Genomic DNA, 11,825 nt, shown 5'->3' on the forward strand with positions numbered 1-11,825 from the left:
GTGAAGTAAAGAGAGGCCCCAGGAGTAGCCTTTTACTGGATGCATGTAATCACAGGCTTTTGTTTAAGGAAAATAGAAGCTTAGCCTCTGACAGAGTGAGGCATTAGCTAGGATATAAGATTGGATACTCTTAAGAAAGAACCAATTAACAATAATGTAAGCAGGGTAAAAATTAATGTTGCTGTCCTTATAATTCAGGCTGATACAGAAGCTCTGTTGAAGTTCAGAGTCCTCGGTGGTACAAGGTCTCTGATAGCTTTCTTCAGCATTATACATATGTCAGCACATATGTGGATCCAGCTCTTAGAGGGAAGAAAGCAGAAAGGGCAGGTTCAGACACGCCTTGTAAGACATTCCAGAACCGATACAACTGTCATCTGTTTAGAATGTGGTCACATGGTAAATATTTTTCATAATCCTTATTCTGGGCAACCATGATTCTCAACTAAAAAGCCACAGTGACAGGGATAAAAGAAAGGATCCAGACAGAGCTGAGACCTGATGAGTCCAATTTATGTTCCCAAATATTCTTGGGTTTACATTCATCCCCTGGATCATGGTCAACCTACCCAGCATCCCATTCTTAAAGAAAACTGACTCTTCCTCTCCCAGCAGCTATCAGTTATTAATAGTTACTCAGCTAGGGCTGGGATTTCTTGTTCAACTTTCCCTTCCATGCTGAAATTTTGTCTGGCTTGGGCTTGTGCAGGTCTTGTGGATGCTGTCACAACTGCTGTGGGTTCACATACACAACTGTCGTGTTGTGTCTGGAAAACACTTTTATTTTTATCATCATGACCTCTGGCTCTTGCAGTTTTTCTCTCTTCTCTTCCAAGATGTTTTGAGCCTTTGCAGAAGGGGTGTGGAATATAGATGTCCTGTTTAGAGCTGAGGACTCTATAGAGTCATATTCTCTGCATGTTGGCAAGTTGTAGGTGTTTGTTCATAACTAAAAAAGCTCTGATGAGATATGAGAGATGCATCAATCTACGGGTTATATCAGTAAGTCATTAGAAGTTAGTTTAATATGATGTCAATTTAACACAAAAATATGTAGAGAGAACAGGAAGCAAGGGGGGTGATGCTGGGAAGGTGAGGGGATCTGAAAGGAGATGGGAGGAGGGGTTGAATATGATCTTAATACACTGTATTAAAATATTTTTAAAGAATATAAAAAGATAGAGTTAAGATAGGTTTTATGTTCATAGGGTCTGTTGATTTTGACTGCAGTACACCACAGGGCCCAGGAGAGGTTCATATGTTTCACTCATCTCCGAAGAACTACTTATTTCTTTCTGTCCAAAATTGTATGCCTCATTTGCTCATAGCTCCTGATATTCTCCTCTTTCTCCTTCTTCTTTATCACAAAAACTGAAGTATTCGATAATAAAAACATCTCACGAGGTGATAGATGATGATATTAACTAAGAACTAGGCTTCATATTTAGCTCAACTCTGACACGGGGACTTGGCTTTTCTAGATCATAAGTAGGACTGAGTTAAGGGAATCCCTGAGGGCCTGATTGTCACATGTAGGCTCTTCCTTCCCCAGATCAAAAGAGAAAAGGGGATCAGAGGTGAAAAGTGATCAAAGAATGTGGTTTAACACAGCGATGCTTCTCCATCTCCGTATCAAAGCTAAAGCAGTTTTCCAGTTTTAGCTTAAACAATATGGAATCATAGGAAGACAGGAGGAGCAAGGAATGGATTGGATGGCAGAATAGCTAAGTTTGTTTTGATTTTGTGTTTCCAGGGATGTGCTTTGATCCCATCTGTTTTTGAAGAGACAGTTTTCTTATATAAAATTATTACCCCAGGGGTGTCTTGGTAAGAAAATAATGAAGTTAATTTATCTCTCCGTGTCAAGATAAATACCTTGAGGAACTTGAAAAACATTGAATTACTAAAGTTCTGTGTAAAATATGAAAAAATTCCCCATGGTTCTGAGGACTCATGGAAGAACCAAATGCATGGATTCTAAATACAAAGAGAAGAAATCAGAACATAAACACACAAAGTTAGGTTTGATCTTGAAGTTCTCTGCAGGACCTCAGGGAATCTGAGAATTCAAATTTAACTGTTGCTGAGTATAAGAGTATAAGGATACAAAGAGTAAATTCTAAATCCACCAAAATGGAAGAATTTGATCAGCAATCTCTGAATAATGATTGTCCCTTCCCCCAAATCAAAAACTGCCAATAGCTCCTTAGTTGGGGGTGAGGCCTCTTGAGTGCCTCCCCCTTCTGTGCTGGAATTTGGACTGTCTTGAATTTGTGAAGACCTTGTGCAGGTAACCACAGCTGAATGTGCTTATGAGTACAATGACTGTGTCTTGTCCAGAAGACAGCATTATACACCACTCCTCCCATTCTCCAAGTTCTTACATTCTCTCTGCCTCTTCTTCCATGATGTTCCCTGAGCCTTGGCCGGGGAATTGATCGACATAGGTGTCGCAGCTAAGGCTGAGCGCTCATAGCCTCATACCCATGTTACATACATGCACACAAGGGTGGCACTAAGTTGACTTGGTGGGTTATAGAAAAAAAGAGAAGGAAATGGAGTTGTGAGGTTGGTGTATGCGGTGAAATCTACAGAAAGCTGTAGTGGGAAAATGGAGGAATGGATGTTTATGTTTCATTGCGTACACATAGGAAATTCTCAAAGAATGAAAAAAGGAAATCTCTGACTAAGCCTAAACTGTTAATGAGAAATGAACATTGCCCTTTAAACAGTCATGGAAAAGAAATCTGTCTTTCTTAGACCCAGTTCTGTGGGAGGAAAATAATGATTTCTAAGACATTATAATCAAGATATGTTCTTCATGCATTTAAGAATTTTGTTATTTACATGACATTAAACTTCTAACTTAATTTAAAATATTAAAATATCTTAAACTAGTACTTTTCCCATTTCCTTTTCCTCTTTTTTTCTAACAAGACAAATGACAAAGTAAACCTATATATTCCCTCTACAGAAACTCAGTTTCAACTGGGCTTCAGGATATTCCCACTGAAAACTTTATGAGAATGTATTTTTCTTATTCAACAACAAAAGTACACACATGTACCACACTACACACACAACACACAGATACACCCCGCCACTCTCCACACATACCACACACATGCACCCCCACACCCCATACCCCCCATACCACACATATCACACACATACAGCACATGCCGCACACGGACATACAAATTCCCATAAATGGAACTAGTAAAAATAACCCACTACAACGTTGGAAGTATGTATTGAGTTTGTGAAGACTTCTAAGAATAGTGGCTACGAAAAAATTGAAATATATATGTATATATACTTAAGATGCCTAAATACAATAGAGCTTACAAAGCTGATTAGGAAGTATTAGAACAAACATATTTGAACACATTTGAAGTTCTAGAAACAGTACAACTTGTAGAAATTAACACTGCAATAATACTAAAGCCTTTATGAATGGATTAAATAACAACTTGGACAGACTAGGAAGCTAGGGCGCTAAAGAGGATCCAAATTAAGCATCCCCAAAGTAGCCCAGGCAGATAAAGGATGCAAAGCGTGTGAAAGAGATGCCGAGAGATAAACAGACTGAGAAAACTTAATATTATGTCATTGAGAATTCTGACTGATTACATAGAATGGAACAGGGGGACATTTCAATGTGGAATGTTCTAGCTATTGTGAAAGACAACAGTGTAAGATGTAGGCAGTCTATGGTGTGCCAAGAAGGAAAACTAAAAGAAGCCCATATCCAAACACAAGAAAGTTAAAATCTGTAAAGATATAGAGGCAGCTAAACAGAAAGATCAAATGTCACAGGAGAGAAACTGGATGGACAGTTGACATCTCCATCATGTCATTGAAGCCAGAAGACTATGGCAAGAAGTCCTTATAGCCTGTAACTCTGTACCCAGAGAAGCCATCCTTCCAAAACTAGGTTGAAATAAGGACATGCAACAACTTGGCAATGTTTACAGCCAAAAGGCCATTTAAAAGGGATATTAGGTGGGTGGAATATACTTCAAGTGGGAGACAAAAGATCTAAGGTAGAAAATCTAAAATGTAAGAAGGAATCATGGACAGAGGTATTGGCATAGTTGGTGTTGTTTGTTAAAGCAACAGACATTGCAATACTTTCTTTTTTTCTGGATAAAAGAAGTTTGGAATGAAATTATTGGAATATAATAGTAGATAAATCAAAAGCAACAAAATACCTATAATTTCAGGAAAAGGATGAAGAAATGATCAACTGATATATGTGTGTATGTATGTTTGTGCATTATGTGTAGTTTTTAAAGATTCGTTCTATTTTTAAAAATATTTTATTTATTATTTTTATTTTATGTAGGTAAGTGCACCTGTGTCATGCAATGCCCATGTAGGACAGAAGAGGCTGTTGGATTCCCTGGAACTGGAGTTACGGACAGTTGCTGGCTGCCATGTGGGTTCTGGGATTTGAATCTGGGTCTTCTGCAAGAACAGTCAGTGTTCTTAACCACTGAGCCATCTCTCCAGCCCAATTTATTTTATTCTTATTTATGCATATGTGTGCATGTCTGTGTGTATGTGCACACAGCAGGTGGCTACAGAGGCCAGAAGAGAGCATCAGATTCCCTGAAGCTGGAGTTACAGGCAGATGTGAGCCACTCAACTTGGGTGCTGTTAGCAGCGCTCCAGTTTTCTGAAAGAGTAGCAAGCCCTCTTAGCCACTGAGCCATCTCTCTAGCCCTGTATTATGTATATCACATGTGTATGTGTATTTGTGTATGTACTCATGTGTGTAAAAACAAAACCATGCATTCCCTTAGTACTGGAGAGGAATTGATTCCAAGACCTTTTGGAGATACCAAATCTTCAAATCTTCAAGTGCCTTATATAGAATGGTGCAATATTTACATGTAACCTGCACACATCCTACCATACACTTTTAAATATCTAGATTACTTTTAGCATGTAAGATAAAGTAAATGTTGTATAAATAGCTGTTACACTGTGTCGTTTAGGAGATATCAGGAAGAAAAGTCTTTTATATGTTCAGTATAGACAATAATTTTTTCTCAATATTTTTGACCCATGGTTGGTTGTATACACAAATGGAAAGTCTGTCGATACCAAGAGCTGACTCTTATATATGAGTACACACACACGTACCCACACACATCACACACTTAAGCATTCAAAGCTAGACAATATATAGAGATTCATCTATTTGGCATTATTATTGCACAAGCAAATCTAAAACTCAGGAAAATAGTTGCCCTGGGGAAACACTGTGAAATATGTGCTCACAGAAGAACATGGAGGTGATATCCATTAACCTAGGTGGTGCGTACACAGATACACAGTTTATTATCATCAATTAAAGCATACAGAAATCCTCCTGTCACTATTTTGTGTCAGTGTATCTTCTAGGCTTGACATCTGACAGTTTAGTCATATGCATGCACAATCTGTGAGAAGTTGCTTTCTCTAACCAAACCCCAAGTGATCTGCAACAATACTTTAAGATTCAAATTCTGTGTATGTTCCTTACATTTTTGTGTAGTCTGAAGCACATTTTCACAGAAATCATAAGGTGCCTTGTACGATGGACTGACACTACTGTGTGGAACAGTGTAATGGTCTTTCTTTCTCTGAAGCTGTAGAATTCATATTTTGTAGAGTATGAAACAAGAAGTAAAAGGAAACCAGAAACATGGTCTAGATAAAAATTAGAAGCAGAAACTTTCACAAATAAAAGTGTTTTCTTTCATTTGTTCTATGAAGAATAGTATGTTTATATTTATAGAATTTGCATATTTTACAAACAGTTGTATAAGAAGAAAACCTACTATTTGTCATGAGTGACTGGAATAAACACTGCAGTTGAGGGAAATAAAGACACTTAATAAAATCTGCCATTTTCATATGCTTCTGGCTTCACAGTTAAGCAGAACAAAGTGAATACTGTAATATTCCACAAATGTAAATACGGCTATCACATCTCTATTAATCATGTAGTACATTTGATATTCTCAATTAAAACCCTAATTTGCCTGCTATCCTGCCTGCAGTCTCCAGAGTAATTGCTCTCTTATTTTCCTAGATAACTTATTTAGGGGAAAATAAAATAATGAAATAATCTTAAAATGAAAAAGCTTGCAAATAGCACTCTTATTTAAATTACAATACTTCACACTCATCTGAGGTTTCTTCATCTCTACAATAACGCAGCTGTTTTCCTTAGGGTTTTCTCACAAGTTTGTAAGGAAAAAAAATTGCTATGAGCCTCCCGAAACCCTAAGGAAAGCAGCTGTGTTTTTGATAAACTGGGCTACAGTTTCAACACTTCAAGCTATAGAAAAATTTACACGGGAATTTTCTGCATTAGATATCCATGAGCAATATATTTTCTACTGTAACAACATACAGTGCATTTAGTCAAAGTTTACAAGGCAGAGCAGCCAGGCTGAACACTGCGAAATTACAAACCTGACCTTCAGCAGAAGACTTTGCCCTAAAGCTCCAGCATGACTTTCCCTCTGACCTATTCAAAAACACGAGGGAAATCAGAGAACAGTGAGGAGATGCCTTGGCTGATCCCATCATCAGACACACCAGTGTCGTCAGTGGAGAGCTAGTGTCATAAATTAGTGGCATAACCAAGGATGTCAATAAAGAAGTTGGCCAGATCGTAGGTGTTTGAAGAGCTGAGATACTGGTAGTCTGAAGTGCGCTTGGTTCATTGGCTGTGCACAATCTTCCATCTCCTTCAACCTTTGCTCTCAAATACCTTATCCTCCTGACTTTGAACAAGTAAAAATATTAGCAGCTTAAACATATTTAAAGGTTTCCTTTTACATTTTCAAGAAGTGATCTGGGTTGTATCCACCAAATTGCAAGAAAGAAAATGCAGGGAAATCTCGTCAAATGATCTGCAGTGTGTTCGGGAACGGTGTGTGCTTGCTATGCTTATGTGCCCTCATTCCTTGGAGTTGTCTTTGCTCGTGCTGAATAGTCTCCTGGGCCATTCTTTCAGGCAGAACCATCGCTCTTTGTTAAGTCTGCTCTCCATCAAGACAATTCTCATTCATTTATCCAGGGCTTGTTTCTTCCTCTGTGCCCCATTCAGCCTGCTGAGTTTTCCCAATTCCCTTTGCTTCTGCAAGATGGCCAGAGCAACAAAGAGTCAACTTTCAACTTACTCAGTAAACAACATCTCTTTTAAGAGCTCTGTTACAGTGCTTTTCTTTATCATGTGTTTGTTTTAAGGGAAAGGGCAGCATCATTATTACAAATATTCTTCAATCTACTTAATTTCATACCATAACTTGGGAGTCCCTGCTACAACATAAGTGTGTTATTTCTAAAAAAACAAAACAAAACAAAACAAAAAAACTGTACAGATGGAATAGCAAGAAAACAGGCAATTGACAGAGAATGAGCCAATCACACAGAGGGAAACAAGGGATATTTTTGTAGGATGAAACTGGCGGTTTAGTTATTCCTGAGTGAGCATATCAGCACTGTCAAATGGACTGTATTATTCATTGTTACCTGAGTTAGTCTGGTGTCAGGTGAGACGTAATGTCCCTGGAGTCAGAGAACTAGTAGATGGCAGAAGCAGAATTCATAGACATGTGTGTGTTTCCAAAGCCCATTTGTCTCCCAACATCTAAAGAAAATCTTGTTTCTTCTTTATAAACCTGGCTTTTTGTCTGTGCTGTAGAGTCCTGGAACCAAGAACTTAAATTCGTATCTGTTACGCATGAAGAATAATGGTCACCTCCAAATATGATGGAAAAGATTAAAGTGATTTCATTAGCTTTCGGTTTTTAGTTGCTTTCATGACTTTTCTGCGCTGAGGCTGCAGAGTCTGTAGTGTCCCACTCATCAGGACAGCTTTGCTTATTTTATGATGGCATCACCTTAACAAGCCTCATTTTTTGCTCTGTTGGCACCAAGCATCTGCAGCAAGGTGGCCTCCACCTGGTACCCCACACAGTTCTCCTGAAAGTCAACCAGTGCAGACAGATGTATCTTCCCAAATTCATATCTTAAAGTGCTAACACCCCACGTTTGGGAATCTTATTTCAGTTGCAAATGTGGTCTTTGTAGTGGGAGCTATTTAGATGATATTGTTAGAGTGAGCATTAACTAATATGAAGTTTGCTTATAAGAGGGGAAATTTAGAGGCAAAGGATTGTGAGAACGTCTTTATGAAGCGATATTGTTAGAGTGAGCATTAACTAATATGAAGTTATAAGAGGGGAAATTTAGAGGCAAAGGATTGTGAGAACGTCTTTATGAAGATGAAGGAGGAAATCAATAGGCCAGTAAAGGAAGAGATGGCCAATCACTCCATGCTAAACAAGAAAGAGGAAAGGAATCTCCCTCACAGTCCTCACAGGAAACCAGCCGTTCTGGCTGACACCTTGATCTTGGACTTCTAGCTTCTAGAACTCTGAAACAATAAATTACTGGTGCTTAAATGGAGTGGTTGGTGGTATTTTGTCAAGGTATCCTTATCTACATATGAGAAAACTGTGGCAAAAGCTGTAAGTAGGCATCTTAGTTTGTTTCTTCATTGCTGTGACAAAACACTCTGACCACTACCAACTTGGGGAGGAAAGGGTTTATTTATCTAACATCTCCTGGGTCACAGTTCATCAGGGAGCCCAAGGTAGGAACTCAGCACAGGAACCTGGAGGCAGGAGATGTAGCACTGGCCATGGAGGAACGCTGCTTACTGGCTTGTTCCCATGGCCCCTGCTCAGCTTACTCTCTTATCCAACACAGGCCCACCTGCCCAGGGATGGCTCTACTCACAGTGGGCTGGGCCCTCCCACATCACTGAACAGTCAAGAAGATGCCCCACAGACATGGCCACAGGCCAGTCCAATAGAGGCAAATCCCCAACGGAGGCTCCCTCAACCCAGGTGTGTCAAGTTGACACTAAAGCTATCCAGCACAGTAGGTAAGAGAAGGTAGATAAATGAAGGGATAAGCCAAGGAGAGGAGAGTGAGAAGAGAAGTAAGGAAGAAGGGAGCAAAGGGAAAGATAAAACAGCAATCAATTCTCTCATGTCTCCATTGCTAGAATGCCATCTATGACCAGGACAGATTACTCATCTTCAAAAACAGTTCTCCTATTACAATCAATATCATGCATAGTCCCATGTGGCAGAATAAATTAAAAAATGATAACACTGGGTGTCATTTACCTGAAATTTCCTTTGGGCTAAGCAGATTTAATGTCATCTCTGGCAAATCGTAACCAAACCACATGCAGAGAACCAATCGCTTTCTTTTAGAGTATGAAGCTGGTAATAGTTAAAATAAATCTCTTGACCAACATTCACCAACCATTGTCCCAAATATACCACTAAGGAAGAATAATACTTCATGGAATAGCCAAGGTAGCTGTCGTGATAGCAAATAGTCCCTGCCATGTTGACGCCCACCGTTTCTACCAATAGTGGGCTGTTATCAGGAAGCAGGAGGTGAAATGCATGGATGCACCTGTGTTAACGTGTGTATGTCTGTACATGTTTGTGGGATGTGAAAATTAAACTACTGTGCATACTTTTAAAATGAATGAACCAGTGAATGGATGGATGAATGAATAATGTATGATATGATGCATCAGAGTTGACCTGATACAGAATTACTAGATCAATAGAGACAACGTAGGAAAAGCCCAAAACTGTAAAGCTACTTTCCTGGTCCTTGCTGCCCTCATCACCTTTCTGCAAGGATAAATCTCCTTCTTCACTCAGCATATCTGCTTAACTTTCCTGGTCCTGTTTCTAGTGTTAGTCAAGCTTAGGTAGGAAGACCTCAAGGAACTCCACTGAATAAGTCCCACTTCACAGGTAAAAACTTCCTTCTCTTTTAGGAAAGGATGACTCTATTTTTTTTTTTTTTGAGACAGGGTCTCCCTGTAGCCCCAGCTGTCCTGGAACTCATTATGTAGACCCGGCTGGCCTCAAACTCACAGAGATCCGCCTGCTTCTGCCTCCCGAGTGCTGGGATTAAAGGCATGCGCCACCATGCCTGGCTAGGATGACTCTATTTTTATAAAAGCATTATTGAAAATTAAGCTTTTCTTAATCAGTTATCATCCTGGAATAAATTAGTGCATCAGCAGCAAGCAAGTATTATATGTAGCCTTATGTTCAGAGTGCATGCAATGACATGCCCCTGGTTTAGGTCTCTCTACATGTTATAAGTAGAGCCCCAGTGTTTCCAAATCATTTCCACTAAGGGCTACCCATTTGTCCCTCATTCTTCTAAAACACCTGACTAACCAGCTGGCCCTGAAAGCACATTCAGTAGTTGTGAGACTTTGGATAAGACAGCAAGCTGTTGTCCATGCCCTGTCGATTGTCTCTCTTTGACTTTCTGACTGGTGCCATACCTAAGTCTTTCTGGATGATGAAAGACATGATTCAGAGCACAGAATAAAAAAATGCCCCTTGCATACCGTGACATCTGAATATAAGTTTTTTTCTAAGTCCATAAGTTGCCTCAAATCAACCTCAGAATTGAGGGAGGCCCTTAGTGGTTCAGCAGAGAAAGGCAAAAATTCAGCATGACCTTGGCCCCAGGGTGATGATCCTTGCCAGACTATGTTAACTTAGCTACACTTCCCTTGTCAGTATTAAAGACAGCAACGTTTTATACAATGTTCCCTCCAGTCAGGTCACTTCTGTCAGCTTGAGTTGCTATATCCCATGTCTAAATTGTCTATTCCCAGAACTAAACTCAATTTTAATTCTAATGTAAATTAGTGTAAGCAAGTACATGCTTATACATAAAGTGTTGCTTGATTTAAGTTTTCAGATATTTACTAAAAGTATTATTTCTATTAAACAAATTTAATTGGTTACTATGCTTTTATTTGATAAATCATTCAATTCCAGTTACATGTAACTTTTAAAGTAATGTGTCTCCTCCTGCAAAAGAAATTAGCATCACTGTATGCTTATCTGCAATAGCATTTTTTGTGACCATATTCATTTAAAAATAGTGAGGGGCAGGTGAGATGGTTCAGCAGTAAAGAGCATTGGCTGCTCTTGCAGGACCTGGGTTCAACTCCCAGCACCCACATGGTGGCTAACAACCATCTGTAAGTCTAGTTCCAGGGGATCCAAAGCCCCCTTCTGACCTCTGAGGGTGTTGCAGGACACAGGTACACTGATGTACTCATACATATAAAATAAAATAATAAATAAAATGTTCCTAAAAATTTTTAAATGATAGAATGAAAAAAAAGTGGTTGAGAAGTAGATCATGTATTTAACTTACTGTTATTGTTTTGCTTTTTTCTGAGGTGGAGTTTCATGCAGCCTCCACTGGTTTAGAAATCCCTTGGTAGTCAAAGCTGGCGTTGATCTCCTGTCCCATGTATTGGGAATAAGGCCATGTGTAGTCAAAGCTGGCCTTGATCTCCTGTTCCAAGTGCTGGAAATGAGTCCACGTATCATCATACCTGGCTGATTTCGCTTACTTTTTTAAGTCTCGGGGATTTAAAAAAAAATTTTATGTGTATGGATGTTTTGCCTGCATGTATGTAAGTGTACCCATGTCATACAATGGCCATGGAGAACAGAAGAGGGTATTGGAGCCCCTGGAACTGGAGTTACAGATGGTTGTTAGCTGCCATGTGGGTACTCTGAAAGAGCAGGAAGTACCCTTAACCACTGAGCCCTCTCTCCAGCACCAAGTCTCCGATTTATTTATTTATTTATTATTTTTTTATTTACTTATTTATTTTTATCTTAAGATGTTAAGGAATCTTTGAGAAGATTTATAACCTCTGAATGACAGTCTTTTCTCAGCCC

General features: G+C 39.2%; 1 pseudogene; it reads right to left on the minus strand.

Moving 5' to 3' along the window:
- The window catches only part of LOC115068909, an 11,899-nt pseudogene extending 2,468 nt beyond the window's left edge, over positions 1 to 9,431 (minus strand).
- Between the last annotated feature and the right edge of the window lie 2,394 nt (positions 9,432 to 11,825).

This window comes from Nannospalax galili, unplaced genomic scaffold (genome assembly GCF_000622305.1).
Source record: "Nannospalax galili isolate Female #2095 unplaced genomic scaffold, S.galili_v1.0 scaffold127, whole genome shotgun sequence".
NCBI lineage: Eukaryota > Metazoa > Chordata > Mammalia > Rodentia > Spalacidae > Nannospalax > Nannospalax galili.